The 23,056-nt window shown below is 40.1% G+C and overlaps 1 pseudogene; it reads right to left on the bottom strand.

Annotated features, from left to right (window-relative positions):
* Positions 1-23,056, bottom strand: part of LOC141540964 (limbin-like) — a 153,191-nt pseudogene that overhangs the window by 30,330 nt on the left and 99,805 nt on the right.

Raw genomic sequence — 23,056 nt, 5'->3', positions numbered from 1 at the left:
ACTAGCTACGTGACCTCGGGCAAAATACTGAATAGATCCAAGGCTGAGTGCCCTCATCTTTATAAGATGCTGGGAAAGCTACTTATCATTTCTACGTCATGGATATTGTGAGCAAAATGTCTTGTACTCTAAAGAGCTATAGGAATGTTAGCTCCAGTTTCCTTTAGTGAACAAGAAACCAGATTATCCCTCTGAAAGTTTAGGTATGGAAATAACCTCCAGGCACATCTCATTTCATTGACCTTCAAGGACATTGTACTTTTGACAAATTAAAGGTTTCTGCCAACCCTGTGTTGACCCAATTTATCAGCACCATTTTTGCCCATTAGCCTGTTCTCATGTTGTATTTTTAAATTTGCATCTTGATAATCTGCACAATATTTCAAATGTTGTTATTGCTCTATCATGGTGATCTGTGACCTTTGATTACTATAATAATTGGTCTTTTTTTGGGGGGGGTGCTACAAACTACTTTCATGTAAAATAGCAAACATAATGGAGAAATGTTGGATGTGTTCTGCCTGCTCCACTGAATGGCTATTCTGTCATCTGTCTCCCTCTCCTCTAGCCTCTCAACTTAGTGAGACAAGAGAATACTGAAGAATATTACATAAACTTGATGGATAAAGTAATTGTAGGATTGGAAATGATTGGCTTTAGTTTTGAAAAATTAAAAATTGAATTGTGAGGGAAATGCTACCAAACAGCATTGCATCTGTAGAGAAGCCTTCTGGGAAAGGAAGAATGGCTGTCTTATTTTAGGAAATAGCCACAGTTACTACTACCCTGATGAGTCAGTAGCCATGGTCATCAAGGCAAAATCAGCAAAAAGATTGAGTCATTGAAGCCTCAGAGGATGACTCACATTTTTTAGTAATTTTTCTTTTCTTTAAATAATAGCCTTTTATTTTCAAAATACATACAAAGATAGTTTTCAACATTCACCCTTGCAAAACCTTGTTCCAAATTTTTCTCCCTTCCTTTTCCCAAACCAGTCCCCTAGATAGCCAGTAATCCGACATAGGTTGAACATGTTTCTGCATTTATCAGGCTGCACAAGAAAAATCAGATCAAAAAGAAAAAAATGAGAGAGAAAAAGCAAACAACAAAACCAGAAAGAGACAAAAATGTTATGTTGTGATTCACACTGAGTTCCCACAGTCCTCTCTCTGGGTATAGATGGTTCTCTTCATCACAATTCTGTTGGAATTGGCTAAATCGCCTCATTGATAAAAGGAGCCAAGTCCAACAGAACTGATCATCATATTATCTTGTTTTTCTGTGTAAAATGCTCTTCTGCTCATTTCACTTGGCATCAGTCGATTCAGCCTCTCTGAAATCATTCTGCTGATTGTTTCTTATAGAGCAATAAGATGCCATTACTTATTCAGCCATTCCCCAGATGATGGGCATCCACTCAGTTTCCAATTTCTAGCTACTACAACCAGGCTGCCACAAACATTTTTGCACTTGTGGGTCCCTTTCCTTCCTTTAAGATCTCTTTGGGATATAAACCCAGTAGAGTTTGGGCCTAGTTCCAGATTGTTCTCCAGAATGGTTGGATCAGTTCACAATTCTACCTCCAATGTACCAGTGTCCCAGTTTTCCCACATCCCCTCCAACATTTGTCATTATCTTTTCCTGTCATCTTAGCCCATCTGAGAGGTATGTAGTGGGACCTCAGCTGTCTTAATTTGCATTTCACTGATCAATAGTGATGTAGAGCATTTTTTTCATGTAACTAGAAATGACTTTAAAATCTGTTTATACCCTTTAATTATTTAAAAATTGGGAAATGGTTTGTGTTCTTATAAATTTGAGTTAATTCTCTACATAACTTAGAGGCCTTTACCAGAGCCCTTGGATGTAAAAATGTTTTCCCAGTTTCTGCTTCCCTTCTAATATTGGCAGCATTGGTTTTGATTGTACAAAAACTTCTTGAGGTGATAGAATCAAAATTATCCACTAGTACTTCTTTAGCCACAAATTCTTCCTCTTCCTCAGGACGGAGAGGTTCACCGTTCTCCTAATTTGCCCACAGTAACATCCTTTATAGCTTTAAGTCTACATCATGAACCCATGTCAAGCTACCTTGTTACAGGGTATGTAGGTGTTGGTCAATGCCTAGTGTCTGCCATCTTATTTTCCAATTTCCCCAGCCATTCTTGGTGAAGCTGGAGCCTTAGTTTATAAAACATTAGGTGACTATAGGGACCATTTTGTCTTGTGAACCTAAGCTGTTCCACTTCTCTATTTCTTAGCTAGAACTAAATGGTTTTGATGACCACGGCTTTAGGTCTTATACAGCTAGGTCTTTTGCATTGGCAATTTTCCCATTTATTCCCTTGAAGTTCTTGAACTTTTGTTCTTCCAGATGGATTTTGTTATTGTTTTCCAGCTCTAGAAAATGATTTCTCTGCAGTCGGATTGGTACAGCAGCAGAGCAGTAGATTACTTTCAGTAGAGTGGTCATCTTCCTTATGTTAGCTCAGCCCAGCCACTAACACCTGCTATTCTTCCAATTGTTTAGATCTGACTTCATTTATGTGCAAAGGATTTTGTAATTGTGCTTATATAGGGGAATTATCTGGGGAGGGGAGGGGAGGGAAGGGAAGCAAGGGAAGAGGGGAAGAAAGGGAGGAAAGGGTGGAGGGGAAGAAGGGGAGCAAGAGAGGAAGTAGGAAAGGGTGGAGGGGAAGAAGGGGAGCAAGGGAAGAAGGGGAGGAAAGGGTAGAGGGAAAGAAGGGGAGCAGGGGGAGAAAGTAGGAAAGGGTGGAGGGGAAGAAGGGGAGCAGGGGAAGAAGGGGAGGAGAGGGTGGAGGGGTGGAGAGGGAGGAGGGAGGGGAGGGTGGAGAGGGAGGAGGGAGGGGAGGGTGGAGAGGGAGGAGGGAGGGGAGGGTGGAGAGGGAGGAGGGAGGGGAGGGTGGAGAGGGAGGAGGGAGGGGAGGGTGGAGAGGGAGGAGGGAGGGGAGGGTGGAGAGGGAGGAGGGAGGGGAGGGTGGAGAGGGAGAAGGGAGGGTGGGGGGAGGGTGGGGGAGGGTGGGGGAGGGAGGAGGGAGGGTGGGGGAGGGAGGAGGGAGGGTGGGGGAGGGAGGAGGGAGGGTGGGGGAGGGTGGGGGAGGTGGGGGAGGGGGGAGGGTGGGGGAGGGTGGAGGGTGGGGGAGGGTGGGGGAGGGTGGAGGGTGGAGGGTGGGGAGGGTGGGGAGGGGTGGGGGAGGGTGGGGAGGTGGAGGGTGGGGAGGGTGGGGGAGGGTGGGAGGTGGGGGAGGGTGGAGGGTGGGGAGGGGTGGGGAGGGTGGAGGGTGGGGAGGGTGGAGGGGTGGGGGAGGTGGGGGAGGGGGAGGGTGTGAGGGTGGGGGGAGGGTGGAGGGTGGGGGAGGGGGAGGGGAGTGAGGGAGGAGGGGGAGGGAGAGGGAGGGTGGGAGAGGAAGGAATCTCTGCTATTCCCATCTCTCCCACCCTCCCTCCCTCCCTCTCCACCCTCTCCCCTCCCTCTCCACCTCTCCCTCCCTCTCCACCCTCCTCCCTCTCCACCCTCCCTCCCTCTCCACCCTCCCCTCCTCCCTCTCCACCCTCCCCCCTCCCTCTCCACCCTCCCCTCCCTCCTCCCTCTCCACCCTCCCCTCCCTCCTCCCTCCACCCTCCCCCTCCCTCCCTCTCCACCCTCCCCTCCCTCCCTCCCTCTCCACCCCCTCCCACCCCTCCACCCTCCCTCCACCCCCTCCACCCCTCCACCCTCTCCTCCCCTTCTTCCCCCACCCTCTCCTCCCTTCCCCTGCTCCCCTTTCCTCCCTTTCCCATTTCCCTCCCTTCTTTCCTCTACCCTTTCCCTCCCCTCTTCGTCCCCTTTGCTCCCACTTCTTCTCCACCCTTTCTTCCCCCTCCACCCTTTCTTCTCCACCCTTCTCCTCCTTTCCCTGCTCCCCTCCTTTCCTCCCCTTCTCCCCTTGCTCCCCTTCTTCCCCTCTACCCTTTCCTCCCCTCCACCCTTTCCCACTTCTTCCCTCCCCTTTCCCACTTCCTTTCCTCCCCTTCTTCCCCTCTACCCTTTCCTCCCCTTCTTTCCCTCTACCCTTTCCTCCCCTGCTCCCCTTTTTCCCCTCTACCTTTTATTCCCCTCCACCCTTTCCTCCCTTTCTTCCCCTGCTCCTCTTCTTCTCCACCCTTTCCTCCCCCTGCTCCCCTTCTTCCCCTCCACCCTTTCCTACTTTCTCCCCTGCTCCCCTTCTTTCCCTCTACCCTTTTCTCCCCTTCTTCCCTTGCTCCCCTTCTTCCCCTCCACCCTTTCCTACTTCCTCTCTTGCTCCCCTTCTTCCCCTCCACCCTTTCCCTCCCTTTCTTCCCCTCTTCCCTTGCTTCCCTTCCCTACCCTCCCCTCCCCAGATAATTCCCCTATATAAGCACAATTACAAATCCTTTGCACATAAATGAAGTCAGATCTAAACAATTGGAAGAATAGCAGGTGTTAGTGGCTGGGCTGGGCTGAGCTAACATAAGGAAGATGACCACTCTACTGAAAGTAATCTACTGCTCTGCTGCTGTACCAATCCGACTGCAGAGAAATCATTTTCTAGAGCTGGAAAACAATAACAAAATCCATCTGGAAGAACAAAAGTTCAAGAACTTCAAGGGAATAAATGGGAAAATTGCCAATGCAAAAGACCCTAGCTGTATAAGACCTGAAACTGTATTATAAAGCAGGGGTCATCAAAACCATTTAGTTCTAGCTAAGAAAGAGAAGTGGAACAGCTTAGGTTCACAAGACAAAATGGTCCCTATAGTCACCTAATGTTTGATAAACTAAGGCTCCAGCTTCACCAAGAATGGCTGGGGAAATTGGAAAACAAGATGGCAGACACTAGGCATTGACCAACACCTACATACCCTGTAACAAGGTAGCTTGACATGGGTTCATGATGTAGACTTAAAGCTATAAAGGATGTTACTGTGGGCAAATTAGGAGAACGGTGAACCTCTCCGTTCTGAGGAAGAATTTGTGGCTAAAGAAGTACTAGTGGATAATTTTGATTCTATCACATCAAGAAGTTTTTGTACAATCAAAACCAATGCTGCCAATACTAGAAGGGAAGCAGAAACTGGGAAAACCTTTTTACATCCAAGGGCTCTGGTAAAGGCCTCTAAGTTATGTAGAGAATTAACTCAAATTTATAAGAACACAAACCATTTCCCAATTGATAAATAATTAAAGGGTACAAACAGGGTATCTCAAAAAGTTGCAGGCTTGAACCCATGTCCCTAGTGGAGGGGCTGAAAGTAAGGGGATTCAGCAGACATACAGAAGCCCAGAGATGTCGCCGCTTGCCATGGCAGCTAGGCTAATCCCCTGGCTCAGAGGTAGGAAGGAGTGGTCTCCCCCACTTGGTTCTCATTGACCGGATTATTGGGGGCAATTTTGCCAGGCAGCAAGGAATGCAGGAGGGATCTTATTCACTATTGTCTCCAGAGTTTGATCTGTGGGAGCTCCTGAAGCCAGAAATTACCCAAGGATGGGCAGAGGCAGATTCCAAAGCTAGATTGTAGGACGATCTTGTAATACAAGGCCCAGTTTGATTGGTATGGCACCGAATAATTTGATTAATCTCAGTAGAATTGTCATTTTTATTATGTTAGCTCAGCCTAGCCACTAACACTTGATATTGACTTCATTTATGTGTAAAATATTTTGTAATACAAGTCTGGGGACCCCAAAACCACCCCTAGCTTTCCCTAGAAGCTATACCCTATCACATGCACATACACAGAGCCTGAGATCTTTGTCCGTATTGCAATAGAGTGGGTAAGGAGAGAGCCCCCAAATTCATATCCCCTCCCCCCAAAACACAATCGACTGGCTTTCGTTCCTGGGATGTTTATGTACAGGCAGGCTTTTCTAGCTTGGTTTAAGGAGTCCCCTAAGACCTGAGGGACATTTGCATTTCTCTGTGTCGTTATGGACAAGGTTCATTATATATTTAGACTATGTAAATGAATACCAATTGATTTGCAAAATGATGGAGGATTTTGGGGCAAGTCCTCTCTAGTTCGCATTTCATTCTGTTCCCTGTTCCTTCCCCTTCACAGTGGTGACCTTTGAGCACCGGACAAAGAACACTACACTCCCAACACATGGGACTTGATGTTTTTTGTCTCTAAGAGAAAAAGAATCCATCCAACACTAGCATGGAAAGATGGGTAAAATGCTGCTCAAATAGCGGCCCCTAGAGTGGTAGGCAAACCCCTCTCCCTTTTTCCTTTCTCCTACCACCAATTCCCAGGCTTCTCCTCACCCACTCCCCCCCTTCAGTTGGGGTTACCACACAGTGCAGAGAAGCTTGGGAAGACTTGGGGAGGAAGGGAGCAGAGGAGAGATTGGAAGGTTCTCCTCCTGCTTTGAGATGAACAGTTTTCTTGTTCCCTCTTGCTCAAGTGGGCTTGGTTCTTTAGGGCCTTAAAGGTCAGCATCTGCTATATGGGCACGCTCATCCATTATGGTGGAGAGAAGATGCCGAGTTCTATACTCAAGCTGTGATTAGCGAGCAGTAACTAGATGCTGCACTAAGACACTGGCTGCAAAGATTTAACAAGTCATCTCTGCCCATTACTGGGGCAGATGAGAGCTACAGATTGCTTTATTTCAGGGCGATTGAGGCAGAAGTGATGCTGTCTGGGAGCTACTTTGCTTTGGCAATGCAATGTGAGGTCTGCTATGTCCTAGGAGGACGGAAGGCGTTTCAGGAAGGATCTGAGGATGAATGCTGTGCCTTCTGCCTGAAACCTGCCTTAACTATCGGCTCATACTGGGCACCAGAACGTTGGCCACCAGGGAATTTTTTTAAAAAACATCTTAAGAAATAAAGGTCCAAGATTTGTTTTAGTGGAAAGAATTCTACCACAAGACACATCATGCATCCCATAAAACTCTGTGAAGGCAGGTTGTAGGGTGGTGGTGGGAGAGACACTTAACCCCTTCTGCTAGGGAGGCTGGAGCTCTCATACTCAAGAGTTCTGAGCTCAGTGGGCTACAGCTGATGGCCTTTGCACTCATTTCACATTGATGGGGTTGACTAAAGGAGCCCTGCAACTCTTTCTCTCTCTCTCTGACCTTGGGGGGGGGGGGATGCTAAGGTCTCCCTTGAGAGATGTCCTCCAGGGAATCAAGAGAAAGTGGTCTTCATTCTGTTATCTGGGTGGGACTGGTTGACTCCTAACCCTGAGTTGCAAATTAGCCCAGAGACTCATTCAGTTTCAAGATTTTCTATTCTGATTCCAGCCCCCACCAAGAACTGCCCCCAGCTTCTGGCCAAGGCTTCAATTATAAAGAGAGGCAACTTGCACAGGACCTAGCTTACCATGCTGAGGAACCTCTCTCCTCCGTTGGCATAGCTGCGACTCCCTGCCCGCTGAAATGATATTCTCCTTCAGCGTTACTCCCTCTATCTCTCTCTCCTATTTCCCTAACAAGACCTTATTCACTTTCTCTACTTCAAACTTTCTATCTGTTGGGACCTGCCACCAAGCCAGCAAAGGCTGGCTTCCCAATGAAAATAATAAACTAGCTTTTAGGGTTCCTAAATTCCCTTTCAAAGGCCTTCTGCACCTACCAAAGGGGTTCCCATAACTCTCTTCCTTACACCGACCCTCGTCGTTTGGGGACACAACCCTGACCTCTTCATTTGGTTTCCTGACTGGGAATCAAGGGAAGCTGAACCTCTTTTTTGTGGGACCCAGGGGTGGGGGGCAGCACTAGTAGGTACCTAAGGAGAGATGATCTGGCTCTGCTAGGAACTGGATCACAGCCAGAACTAGAAGATATGTAGCACCAGCTCTGTAACAGGTACCAGGCAGAGCACCATACATATTTCATCTCATTTTATCCTCACAACCACCCCATTATGATCCCCATTTCACAGCTAAAGAACCTGAGGTAGCAGAGGTTAATTACTTGGACGTCACATAGCCAACAAGAGTCTGGGCACATTTGATCTCGGGCCTTCCTGACTCTAGTACCACCACTACATCCATTATACCCCATGGTTTCCTCTGATTCTGTGGTGATCAGAGTAGGATTGGGAAAGATGAGAACCCCATCCACCTCCCTCTCCCAACCTCCAAAAAAAAACAAACAACAAAATATTTTTATTAGAATCTGCTTGGAATAGTCAGTAGTCTAATAAACTGGGGACAGAATTGTAGGTCTTCACAGGATCACAGGAGAGCAGCTTTCAAAATGGAAAGGACTTGCAAGGCCACTGAGTTTAACTCCCTCATCTTACAAGGTCTCATCACTCAGCTCAATACTTTCTGGACTGGATACTAGATCAAACTGTAGTTTTCTAGGTAACAATTCAACTGGGAAAGGTTGTTAGCTGCCTCAGCTCTTCTGGAATCTGCTTTCCTGGTCCCTAACTCAGGGTGCAAGTGTCCCAGATCTTTGGCAGCCTAGGAGCTCAGGAGAAAAATGTACCTGGAGGAACCAGAGTATGGTTCCCCTCTTTGAACTAAAGACCCTTCCCCACACGCACATATCCCTAACCATGTCTTTCTCCTGTTACTCTAGACAGAAAGGGAATTCTAGTCACTTATTTTCCTTGATTTAGTCTCTCAAAAAACAACATGAGGATGTATCCTTATCTCAGACTCTAGATGAGAAAATTTTCCAGTCTAGATTCTTGGAGAACCCCAGGAGAACTCTCACCTGCAACCAAGACTGCCAGACTTAGTAGGGATATCAAAGCTTGGTTAACCAGGCAGAAACACAAAGAAAGGCATGAATGTACTAAGGAAGCCTGCTTAGGTTGGTAGCAGCTGCAGCTTCAGCTCCTCAGTGCACATTTTAGGCTTGCTTAGAGAACACCATCACCCAGTGGTCCAAAGAGAATGGGAGGTGTGCAAGGTGTTAAAGGTCAGGTTTGTCAGGGGGTTAGTCTCGACCATGATAGAGATCTCCCCCAAGATAGAAATGAAATTATTTGGGGGTTACCTGTAACTAGTGGAAAAAAATTTGGCCTGAGGATCATGACTCTATATCTCTGACCTCTGAAGTTTTTTTTTTCTGTGGGAAGAATATGCTTTCCTCACATTGACAATACTCACGCTCATCTACTTTTCCCTCACGGGTCATTCTCTTTCTCATTTTCAGGATCTTTACACCATCCTTATGACCATTCCCACAAACTCAAATGAGTTTGTGAAATGCAAGATCACAGATATAAAATTTTTTTAAGCATTTCATTCAAGAACTAATTATTGCTTGCCTCCTAAAATACCAAATTTCCCAGTATTTTTGTTTATTTGTAATTGGTTACCCATATATGACATTCTACTTCTCGCCTTTGTGTCTTTCCATGCACTGTACCCAACCCTAAATGGACTCTATAGTTACCTCTGTTTCTAAAAATTTAGCTTTGTTCAACTTCAGTTTGATCTCCTAGAGTATTCCTATGCTGACTTTCCAGTTACTAATTCCCCATCTTCCAAATTATTTGGTATTAATTTTGTAATTGTCCATTTACCTGTATTTATCCTGTCCCTTCCCCTCAACAGAATGTAAACTCCTTGAAAGCAAGACTATCTTTTTTTATCTTTATGTCTTGCAGTCTAGTAAAGTACCTGGCACATAGTGAGCACTCACTGAATCTTAGCAAATGAAGGAAAGAAAGCAAAGCACTCTCCTGACCATACCCCTCCAGAGTAGATACGGCACAAGGAATCGCCCATCTTCAAATTCACATTATTTGAAGATATAATTAAGTCAAATATGCAAGCAGATGCAAAACTGAGTAACGTGCTCATTATTTGCCTTACTCAGGACCTAGCTGTAATGCAGGTTTGAAAAGAATAGGGGAAGACAAGGATAAAGTGAGCTGTACAGACCTAAGTGGGAGAGCTGAGGTTCAACTCAGCTTTCTGTATTGCTAACCACTGGGTAGCATCCAGGAGCTCAGTTAGGTCTTGCTCAGCAACCTCTAAGCTTGGAAGTCACAGAGCTTAATATTTAATGACCCTGTAGATATTCCAGGGAAATGCTGCTAAAGGCCAGAGAGGGCAAAATGTACTTGAGTTTTTGCTCTATTTGGAGTAGGAAAATTCAGATTCACACACCAGTTTTGTGAAGAGATGAGTGATTGCTGGGTAAATCATTTCACTTTCCATTTTTGTAATAGAAGCTGAATTCAGATGATCCATTCTTGTGTCAAGTCTGCAATCTTGTGATGCAGATGAGGTTAATATCAATAACAATGAAAAAGTGGACAGAGGGAGTATCTCTAGAGACACCTTGGGAATTTAGGCTCCTAATTGTCAGTTCAGTTCTCTGTCCTCTGGAATAGAGATACAAAAATAGATTTTTATGAACACTAGAGGTATCCACCAGAACCTGGAATACTCAATATGTATCAGGGAAAATTGTGAGAGGATTTCTTCGAGGGATCAGAGTTGAACTTTTATTCAGTCATTTTTCAGTTGCGTTCAACTCTTTATGAACTCATTTTAGATTTTTTTTTGCAAAAAATATTGGAGTAGTTTTCTATTTTTCCCCCAATTCATTTTACAGATGAAGAAACTGAGAAACAAGGTGAAATGACTTGCCCAGCATCACAAAGTGCATGTCTGAGGTTAGATTTGAATTCATGAAAATTAGTCTTTCTGACTTTAGAATTAGTTTCTATCTACTGCACTACTTAGCTTCCCCAAGTTGAACTACTTACCTTTAAGCTCTTTTCCCATTCTATGTTTCTAAAACTCTATTTTTTCTATGATTCTAAGAAACTAGGAAGATATGAGACACTGCTTTTCTTTGTTTGAATACTCTTCAGTCAATGCAAGAGATTATCTTTCTAGTTTTTTGATTAATTCAATTAATTTGCATGACATTTTAATAATACAACCATAGGGTCAATTACTAATATCAGTACTGTCTTATGCTTGTAAAGGAACCCTTTGATCATAAAAAAATAATCTTGTGGATGTGCTCTATAAATTTTTTCCATCTTAAATTGTAACACTCTCATCACCAATTTTTGATGTTCATAGGTCAATTGCTATAACTGCCATGCTCTTTCAGTGGTGGGCACAGTTAACTATGGAACCACACAATGTTTCAAGGGTCTGCTCCGTCTCTCTCTGATGGACAAGGCGAATATGGCTCATTGGCATCCATCTGATTCCATCTCCATCTGTAAAGATACAAGCAAACCCTCTCCCCCAAGCAGTGACACCTATCTGGTCCCTTCCATTCACCACTTTCTGGATCTCTCCACATCATCTGATGATTATCTAAAGATCGTGGAGCTGCTCGCACTGGACACTGACCTTCTGGTGGGTTATAAAACCTGTCTGCTGGAGCCAGTGCATCTTTGTCAAAAAATAAAACAAAACAAGAAGTTAATTGTATAAAGAGCTAAATTTAGAAGTTCTCTGGGGTTACCTGTGGTTCCCCCTTTCTTTTGTTTTTGTCTTTTGTCTCTGTTTCTCCTCTCTACTATCTCCTGTCCTTAAGTATTAAAAGGTATGCCAGTGGCGTGTAAAATCTGATACTGTGCACAAAAGTGTGCAAAATGTTTAGAAGTATATGCAAGCCCATTATCTGTTTTTATTGCTTGGGGCACATCCATAATTGCAAATGCTTGTATAAGGAATTCAGTGACCACTTGGGCTGTCTCTTTTGCTGCTGGTATTGCAAAAGTGAATCCTGATAAGGTGTCTACCACGATGTGGATAAAAGATAGACGACCAAAAGATTAATAATGGGTCATATTCATTTGCCAAATTTCATTAGGTCTCAAACCACAAGGGTTCTTCCCTGGAGGGAGTGTAGGAGCGTGGAAAGGAAGGCAAGCTGGACAGGCTTTTACTATGCTCCTAGCTTCCTCTCTTGTTATCCCAAATTGCAAACGTAAAGCTCGGTCAGCCTGATGATTCTTAGAATGAGATGCTTGGGCTGCCTGAAATAAAGGTGTATTGGCCAAGATGGTTAGAAGGCTATCTGCCTTTTAATTACCATCAAAAATAGGACCTGGAAGTCCACTAGAAAAGTGGACATGCAAGATATAAATCTTGCCTGGATGCTTTCTCACTTGCTCTTGAAGTTCCTTAAAGAGCTGATATATATTAGAGGCTACAAATTTTATTTGGCTATAGCAATTGTTTGTACCACACCTTCTGAATAAGCCAAATCATATTATATTTATATCTCCTGGATAACAAGTAAGAAGTAACATGATTGCATACAATTCATTCTGCTGAGTGGACTGAAAAGGAGTTCTGACTACCCTCTTTATACTTAAATCTTGAGAATATGTAAAAGGCTGGAACTGAGCAGATGCACTTAGATAGCCTAACACTTAAAGCTAATTACTAATTGGACAATACTCTATTAACATATGCTTAGAGAATGACCCTGCCCAACTATTCTGTGCTACCTGGATCTGTGGGTGTAGACTGAGAAGTAGGAGAGAGATCAGAGGGTGGAGTAGGACAAGTGGGATCATTCTTTGGCAGCAGAGAGAAAGAAAAGAGGTGTGGAGATTCCTATATCTATTCCCCTGATGGCAACTGCAAAAGACCAGGACCAAGAATAAAGACTTTTGCTTATCCCGACTCTGGCTGATTCTAAGGTATCCAGGATACTAATGCAGTCATTACTAGAGTAAAAGCACAAATGTTGCATTTGGATGCATCTGTAAAGATTATTGGTCCTTTAAGAGGAAATGTAGAAACTTTTTCTTCAAAAATTCATTGCTCATTACATAATAGTCGAGTTATCTTTAATGATAATGGAGACCCTTGTGTAAAATTTGGAGCCGTGGCCAATAAAATTTGCCACTCTGGGATGGTTTCACAGCACACATGAATTTGTATATTGGTATAAAATGTGTATATCTTGTCAGGTCTTATCCCAGATAATTGTACTGCTCACTTAATGGCCTTTAATAAAATTCTAGCCACAAGCACTGGGTAAGGTGTAAGGCTTTGTTCTGGTTGTGCTGGGAGGTTCATCCACTCTATCACACTGTCTCCTTGATGGACTGCTGTGGGTGCCTCTTTTGTAGCAAAAACTGATATTTCCAAGGGGTTTTGAGTGACTCTTTCAACCACATTGGATAAAACCAGTTCAACTTCTCTTAAAGCCTCGAGCTTCTTTTATAAGCTGATGTGGTGAGTTTAAAGCACTGTCTCCCTTTAAAATATATAATAGTTGTAATTAATAGGTAGTCAAGCCTAACACTGGACCCTCCATTGGATATCTCCTATCAATTTCTGAAAGTCATTTAAGGTGTTTAGCTTCTCTGTTCTTAAAAGAAAATTTTTGTACTGTAAGCACCTTAGGGTATACTTCATATCCTAAATATTGAAAAGTAGCGTGCCTTTGAATTTTTTCTGGAGCAATTTGTAGACCCTTAGTGTTTCCATGGTCTTTTGTAGACATGCTTCTAACATTTACTACTCAGGTGAACACCCCAAGATATCATCCATGTAATGTAGCAACATAACTTTTAGAAATGCTTTTCTTACTGGAGTAAGAGCAGCAGCAACATACGGACACACAGTAGGGCTATTTGTTATTCCTTGTGGCAAAACTACCTATTCATATCTTTTATAAGACTGAGCTAAGTTAATTCTGGGCACTGAAAAGGCAAATCTTTTCATATCCTCCTTATCTAGAAGGAGAAAATAGAAACAATCCTTAATGTCTATAACCCAAAGAGGCCATTCTCTAGGCAATTAAGTAAGAGTTGGAAACCCAGGCTAAAGAGTTCCCATAGTTTCTATCCATTTACTTTTCTCCTCCATTTTCCAGATTTTTTTTTACAACAAATACTGGGGAATTCCTAGGACTTAGACAAAGTTGTAAGTCTCCTTGGCCAAGTTGCTCTTGTACTTTATCTAATAAAACCTGAATTTTTTCACTTGTTAAGAGCTACTGTTCCACCCACCCTGGGGTATCAGTTTTCCACTAAATGGGAACAGTTGAGAGTGCAGGCTGGCCTTCAACAGCAGTCCTGCCTAAAAAGATGAAGTCAGAAGTCAGACTGACAGACTGCTGACTTCCTGTCCTCAGTTCTTATATACCCTCTTACAATTACATCATTATAATGTACTGAATATGTGTGAACTAGAGAATTATTACATCACCATGCTAAGTACTAAATGTATGTAAACTAGATAACCATTGTCTCATCAATTCCTCTGAGTTAACGCAACTTGTTTCAAGTATACTTCTTTCAAGTATACTTCTCCAGAGTTCTGGCTCTCTACTGTTAAATAATATGAATTTAATAAATCAACAAACTTTCCTATGGGGAAAAAACAATAGAAAAGGAGAACTGCATATGAAACTATAAATTAATGAAACTTCTTAGAGCTTGGTTTTTTTTTTTTTTTTTTGAGTATTTCAAAAATTAACATAGCATAACTTTTCTGTGTTCTCTTTCTGAACTTCCATCTGATTTATTTTATATATTTTAAAATAACCCATTGATTTTCTTTTCTTTTTTTCTTGGTATTATCATCACCCTCCTATCCTCAATCACTCTCCTTTTCTCCCTCCAAATGAGATCTTTTAAAATAAGTATAGTCAAACAAAATAAATGTGCCTGTTGTCCACATCCAAATTCCCTCTCTATTAAGGAGTGGACAGCATGGCCTCTTCATCAGCCTCCTTTACTTTTTAAAGTTGTTGTTTTCAATATGTAGTTCTGCATTTTTCACTTAGCATTAGTTCATTTTAATCCCCTCAGCATCCTTGCCTCCATTACTTTAGTCATTTCTGGAGCAAAGAATGTGCACAGCTCAGTAGCATTTGGGTTATAGTTTCATATTGAACTCCACATTGGTTAGATCAACTCAAAGTGCTATCATCAGCGCACCAATTTTGCTTTTACAGGAAAATTTCAATTTTATATAAAGAAAATTGTCCACTTTAAAAAATCTGGCCAAATAATTTTCCTCCCAATACAAAGTTGTAAGAAATGCTTCCTTCACTATTTCTCTATTCACTTTGTTATGTGCCATTTTTATATCCCAGTTATACACCAATCTGAAGCTTATTGATTGTAGCATATGGTTTGAAATATTGATCTAACTATTTTCTACTACACTCTTGTTTTTCCTGGAGCATTTTCCCCCAATAATAAGTTCTTGTCTCAGTAGTTAGACTTTATCATAAGTAGTGCCAGTCCCATAGATTTTAAGAGAGAGATTAAAACTACATCTGTAGACTTTAGGGTCATCTGCATAGAAATCATCATTGGGTCAATGAGAGGTGGTGAGATTACTAAAAAAGAGAGTATAGAGAAAAGAGAAGACAGATCTCAGATATAGTTCTTGAGCATATGGTAATCTAAAGGCATTATGATCCAGCAGAAATATTGGTCAAGGAATGAAGAAATGGACCAAAGAAGTCAAAATGGGAAGAGTATTTGGGAGGGGAACAGAAGGGAGAAGTGGCTCCTCAAGTGTTAAAAGCTGTATAAAAGTCAAAATTATGATCTAGAAAAAAATAATTCATGTTAGACTTTTGTACTCTTTACCCACCCAAAAAGCCAGGACGTGATTCTTATGTGTAAAATATAATAATTCCTAAAGTGCCAGGAACAATAATAACCTCTGCATGAATTTTACAACAGGGGAATTGGTGCCCAAAAAACTGAAAATCTCTCTATTTGCAGTTGAACTTTTAGATGAAACAATTTTTAATGAGCCCCATACATGGGGGCCCCACACATGACAGATTATGAAATCTAGAAATGGGTAATGAATAATGGATGGCTGAATGGTTAAATGAGTGATTTCTGCTATAACCAATTGTGAAGACATTGAACTGCCACCCAAAATAATAGGTAAGTGAGAAAACATAATAAATGCTTGTTGGATTATTAAATTGAATAAGTTCCTGCCACATACAGGGCATGATAAATTCCAGAGATATAAAAATGTACACCCACACATTCCCTACCTTTAAGGACTGCACAACATTATGTCAGAGGATACAACACAGAGAAATATAATAATAGATGAAGAGTAAAAGGTCAAAGGAGATCCAGACAGAGTGTTCTGGGAAAAACTGGATAAGGGATCCAGAAAGTTCCTTGTGAGCCAGACCTTGATGGAAGAGAAAGACTTCATCATCTAAGAAGAGGAAGGATAATACTCTCAGAATAAAGTTCAACAGGAAATGAATGACTAAAGATAGAAAACGCCAAGAACATAGCATATAATGGTAAGTAGGTTGAACTGATGATGAGGATAGAGCTGATGTTATTATACCCATTTTTCAGTGAAGACCAAAACTTGGATTTTTTTTTTTTTTTTTTTTTTTTGCATTCAGTAAGAGAGCTTTGGGATTTAATTTTACACAACCGTATTAAAAAATTAACATCTAAGTGAACAATGCACAGACCCTAAAAGATTTGATCAATTTTAAAAGAACATGAAAGTTATTAAATGAGGAAGTTCTACTTCACTGGCATTTATTAGTGTGAAAGGGTGCTCCCTTAAAGATGGCCTGTCATAAAGGTCACTGCCAAGCAAGTTTTCACGGCATATCACTTTCTACTTGGCTGCTTGCATGACTCCTGTATTATGCATAGAAGAGAGGAAGCATGCATGATTGGTCATAATAGTTTTTCATTTAAAAAAGGTTTTTTGTTATCATTTAAAATATATATACACACACACAGCATGTGTATGTGATTTCTTGTGATGCTGTCCTACTCCTCCCATGAAACTTGAACTCATCTTTTTAAAATCACCCAATACAATGATCCTATCTAATAAGATATATAGCATTCTGGCCTCCTACTGCTGAGAGGAGAGAAGAATACTGGAGGCTGAATGTAAACTTGGCAAGATCGGAGTTAAAATCCAGCTCTAATCCAGTTCCAATTGAACAATGATAGATAGAACCAGCTACACCCAGAGAAGGAACACTGGGAAATGAATGTAAACTGTTTGCATTTTTTGTTTTTCTTCCCAGGTTATTTTTACCTTCCAAATCCAATTCTTCCTTTGCAACAGCAACAACAAAAAATTCGGTTCTGCACACATATATTGTATCTAGGATATACTATAACATATTTAATATATATGGGAGTGCCTGCCATCTGGGGGAGGGGGGTGGAGGGAAGGAGGGGAAAATTCGGAACAGAAGGGAGTAGAAGGGATAATGCTGTAAAAAAAAAAATTACCTATGCATATGTACTGTCAAAAAATGTTATAATTATAAAATTAATAATAAAAAAATAAGGAAAAAAATCTAGCTCTGGATACTAACTAGCTGTGTGACTCATAGGAAGACATTTTACTTCATCTACAAAATGGAGTTAATAATAGCACCTATTATGATCTTATAACAAAACATGATTATATATAACAACAGAATATAATATGTAATATAATAGAGACTTCCAGGTGCTTGTGAGGCTAAAACATAATATTTTTAAATGTTTTGTAAACATTAAAGTATGATATAAATGGAAGGTATAATTAGCATCATCATTTTCAATAGTATTATACTTTTATCTGAAATTAATATTAATTTTTATATTAGGTTTTTTTCCTTGATCATCTCATTTATCATTCCATGATTCTTCAGTTTCTATTCTATGATTCTATTTATTTCACTTTGCATCAATTCACACATATCATCAATAACCCTAAATTAAATTATTATGTCTATACAGGTGACTCCTAAATTGATGGGTTCAGCTTTCATATCCCTTGTGATTTTCAGATGTGAATCACCTAATACCTTCTGGACACTTCTACCTAGATGTCCAAAACAAAAATCAATCTGTCTCCCCTGCATCCCCTTCTGACTACTGGTACCATATCTACTCTATTCAAGGCACTCATCACTTCTTACCTCTTCTACTGCAATAACCGCCTCATTCATCTTTCTGCATCCAATTTATCCCCTTTCTAATCTATCCTCCACAGAAGTGTCAGAGTGATATTTCTAGAGTACTGCTCTCACCATGTCTGTCACTGTTCTGTTAGATAAGCTTCAGTGGCCCCCAAATACCTTAGGATAAAATAAAAACTCCTCTGTTCATCCTTTAGCATTTCACAATCTGGTTCAGGATGATTCTCAGGATTGACAAGAACGTCAGTGTTCCAGCTGACCTGACCATTTGCTCTTTCTTATACATAAGAGCCATCTCCTGCCTCCACACTCCTAGAAAAGCTTTCTGTCAAGAATGGAAGGAATGCTTTCCCTGGAGCTCTTGCTTCCATTAGCTTTCTTCAGACTCCCAGTTTCTGCTGTTTCAGTATTCCTTGCCATCTGTCCCCAAAGCATTACTGTAGATCTTGTTTTACATGGAGCTAATATTTACTTATTTATGAACATACTTTATACTTTCAGTCGAAAGTCAGCTGCATGAGAACAGGGACTCTTTTCAAGGACAACCTTAGCATCCTGCCCAATACCTGGTAAACAGTAGGCAGTCTTAAATGCCTCTAGTTAATGTCTCTGAATTCCCAATATCATCATTGATTGTTACAGAATAATATTCCATTCCATTTCCTCTGCCATTCTCTAACTGAAATGGTCACTTCTTCCCAGGCCTTTGTCACCATAAAAGAAACAATTTTTTAAAATGGTATTTTGAATATGATTCATTTTGCTAAGGTAATGCTAACAAATTTAAAGTTCTTTTTAGGTAGGAAAAACACAAATATAAAGGGCACAGAAAAAAGCCCAGAAGCTTTTGGTTTGAGTCCTAGTTCTGACACAACCAGCTATGAAGTAACTTCTGTACTGATCTCAATTTTCTCATCTGTAAAATGAATGGATTCGCCAAAGGCATAAAATCAGCTCAAAATATAATTGGTAATATTTAATAAAATAAATAAAAATTCAACAGAATACAGAAAATGGTTTTGCCTCACTCATATAATCAAAGATTATTATGAGTGGGATTAAGGTCCAAAAGGGTTGTAGTCTTTCAGTCATACCTGACCCTTCATGACTGTATTTGAGGTTTTCTTGGCAAAGATACTAGAGTAGTTTGCCATTTCTTTCTCCAGTTCATTTTACAGATGAAAAAGCTGAGGCAAATAGGGTAAAGTGATTTACCCAGTCTCAAGTGACTTACTCAGGTTCATAAAGCTAATAAATGTCTGACACCAGATTTCAGTTCAGGAAGATGAAATCTTCCCAGCACAGGATCAGCACTCGATTTTAAAGGCTTCTTTTGGTCTGCTATTCGATATATTCTTACCAAGTAATCTCTTATTTTTCTATTTTTAGGTTTTCTCACCTATATAAAGGGGGGGAGAATCTCTATTTACTTCATTGTCCAAGAGTGGAGAAACCATTCCAAAATGAGACTAGAAGGATAGATAAAGCCTCACATTGAGGTAGCTCCTGAGTGTCACTTGGAGGCAATTCACAGGATCAGTTGTTAAAGGTTAGCACTGACTCAAACTCCAGCTGCCAGTTTCTAAACAGTATCTGTAGTAGAGATCAGGAGGCAGGGAAAAGGAAGAAAGTGTATGCAAAAAAAAAAATGGAAGAGGGGAAAGAATCATGTTTATCACCTCTAAGGAACAGAATCTTTGGCATAGCATTTTATGCTTTACAATCCTTTCTCTACCACTAGCAAACTATCATAAAAGACTATCTAGGAGCTGGGGTCATAGAGATAGATGAGTTAAAATCTTGATATTGTGTACTAGCCCCACAAACTTAGGGGAATGATTTCACTTCTTTTCTCCTCAGTTTTCTTTTCTGTCTAATAAGAAAAATGTTTATCATTCTGTAAATATAAGTAGTTAACATTCTTATTACCCATGAGGAAAATGAACTTCATAGTGGGAGAAATGACTTTCCTAAAGTCACAAAGCTAGTTTATTGTGCATGTGAGCTTAGAATCCAAGTTTGACTGTCTCTAATCCATTGGTTTTCCCACTTTAGCATAACTTACTTCATATTTTTAAAATGTATATGTAGAGAAATGCAGAATCAATGTAAAACTAAAAATAATAGAAGTAAGGAAGGGAAATAAGTGTTTTGGTTTTTTGAGCCACTTTATCTTGGCCATCTTTCATAGGAGAAGAGGAATCTGGAGATTTTAACTTACCTTCTCAAGGAGGTCTTCACTGGCCTGTTCTGCAAAGATATGAATTTTGTCTGCCACGCATTTCTTTAAAATGTCTATCTTCCTTTTGTTCTTGGCACGTTGCTTTTTGACTTTTGTTGCTGCAAAATATTATTCAGAAATAATATTGAATAATAAAGAACCATAGGCAGAAAGTTACTACTACTTCTATTATACTTCTGGCTAAAACCAAAATATTTCCCATTCACCCCCACCCTATTCTTGATTTGCCAAATGAAATTATGATTACTGCCTCCATCTCAAAATTTTAATATATAACCTCAAAGAAGTCATGATTGTTGGAAATAATTTTCATTAAGCTCTTTTTAATTCATTACCATCTTCCCTGAAGTATTGCAGTTGTTATTTATCACTTGCTGCTTCATTTCCATAAAATGAATTTGCCTCCTACTTTATTGGGAAAATTGAGGTTATCTGGCATGAACTATTTCAAGTTCTCTCTTTTGTTCTCTTAAATTTTCTTGTGCCCTTATTCATCATCTCTCTTTCTTTGAGTCTCAGAGGAAGAAATAGCCCTCCTTTTTGCCATGGGTAGTCTTATCTATGCCTTTGATCCTATATGTTCCCACAGGTAATTGTCCCATCAATGATCATCTCTCACAATCAGGATCATAAAATCTCAAAGGATAGAAGTATGAGCATTATTTGAACATTAATCTCATCAGATTTAGTTCAAAGAGGGAATATCATACATATTTAGTTTGATATAGACACTTGTCTCTAGGGAAGTAGGAGAGGGGGTGAATACCAGGTCGGCAGATTGAGGGAGGTGATGATCAGAAGAAAAATACTGGTGAGGAAGAAAAGAGGGAAAGGAGAGAGAAAAAGTATAACTTGGGGAAAATGGGGTGACAGGAAATTCAGAGTTAGTAATTTTAACTGTGAATGTGAATGGGATGACCTCTCCCATAAAATGGAAGTATACAGCAGACTAGAGTAACAGCTAAACTCCTACAATATGTTGCTTACAAGAAACACATTTGAAGTACAGTGACACAAAAAGAGTAAAGGTAAAAGCCTAGAACAAAATCTATTATGCTTCAACTGAAGTAAAAAAGAAAAAAAGCAGCGGTAGTAATCCTTGTAATACGCTCTCTAAAATGTAATGGTCTCTGTTGAGGTTTCCTTGGGGTCTCTGGGAGTAGCCTTCGTTTCAGTTCAGTAATCACCACAAGTATAGCCAGGGGTTAAAGTCCAAATCCCTTATTGTCTCTTTCAAAGTTTTGTCTCCTTCACTTGGGGCTTGGTAGTTTTCTAGAGGCCTTCAGAGTCTTGGTTTCAATGGAGAAGTAAAGGAGGAGAGCCTGCCACCAAGCTGGTATGAGATGGGATGAATCTGTCTCAGCTTCTGAGAGTTTCTATATGCTTGTTCTTCTTTTTGGCCCTGAGAGCTTCTCCTTTATATGCTCCACACTGAGCACACATAAATCATTATATCACTAGGAAACCATTATTTGTCGTAGGATTAAATCAAAGCTAAACTAGATTTAACCATTGTCTCCTCAATTCCACTTAGTACCGTGTTTCAACTTCTGGCCCATAATATCTCCTTGTAGAATGAAATCAATCATGTTGAACCATACAATATTAGATAATTATTGCCTCTATCAATTCCATTGACTTAGCACCTTGTAAGAATCAAGTTCAGAGTTCTGGCCCATAACAAATCCTGCTGTCAGATAAAGCAAAAATAGATTAATTAAAATGATAAGAAAGGAAACTACATCTTGTTAAAGACAATGAAGTAATATCAATATTAAATATATATGTACAAATATCCATTTTCAAAGAGAAGTTCAGAGAGTTGCAAGGAGAAATAAGATAGCAAAACTACACTATACTAGTGAGGGATTTCAACTTGGCTCTATCAAAACTAGATTAAGAGAACTACAAAATAAACACAAAAGAATTTAAGGAAGTAAATAGAATTTTCTAAGTTAGGTGTAATAGACATTTGGAGAAAATTGACTGGGGACAGAAAGGAATATACTGATTTATTGGTGGTACATGGAGCTTACACAAAAAATGACCATGTATTAAGGAATAAAAATCTCAAAATCAAATTCAGAAAGGCAGAAATGGTAAATGCATTCTTTTAAGATCAAGATAAAATAAAATTACATGTAATAAAGGGCTGGGGAAAATAGACTAAAAATGAATTGGAAACTAAATCTCATTCAAAAGAATGATTGGGTGAAACAACAAATAATAGAAAAAATCAGTAATACCATCTAAGAAAATGATATTAATGAGATAACATATTAAATTTTATGGGATGCACCCAAAGCAGTTCTTAGGGGAAATTTTATATCTCTAGATGCTTACTTGCATAAAATAGAGAAAGAGAAGATCAATGAATTCGGCATGCTAAACTAGATAAACTAAAAAAAGATAGAAAAAGAACAAATTAGCCCTACTCCCCATTAAATATCAACTTTGAAATTCTGAAAACAAAAGGAAAGATTAATAAAATTGAAATAAAAGTATTGAACTAAATAAACAAAACTAAGAGTTGCTTTTATTTTAAAAAAATAAAATAGATAAAACTTTAGCTAATTTGATGAGAAAAAAAGAATGAAGAAAATGAAGTTGCCAGTATCAAAAATAAGGCTGAACTTACCACCAATTAAGAGGAAATTAAAGCAAAAATTAGAACTAGTTTGCCCAACTATATGCCAATAAATCTGATAATCTAAGTGAAGTGGATGAATGCTTACAAAAATATAGATTTCCCAGATTAACAAAGGAGGGAATAAATTACTTAAATAATCCCATTTTAGAAAAAAGAAATCAAACAAGCTATAAATGAGGTTCAGGGCCACATGGATTTACAAGTGAATTCTACCAAACATTTAAAGAACAATTAATTTCAATATTATAAGAACTATTTGGAAAATAAGGGGAAAAGGAATCCTACAAAATTAATTTTGTGA

This window comes from Sminthopsis crassicaudata, chromosome 4, assembly GCF_048593235.1.
Source record: "Sminthopsis crassicaudata isolate SCR6 chromosome 4, ASM4859323v1, whole genome shotgun sequence".
NCBI classification, from domain to species: Eukaryota; Metazoa; Chordata; class Mammalia; order Dasyuromorphia; family Dasyuridae; genus Sminthopsis; species Sminthopsis crassicaudata.
This window is presented reverse-complemented; position numbering and strand designations above follow the sequence as displayed.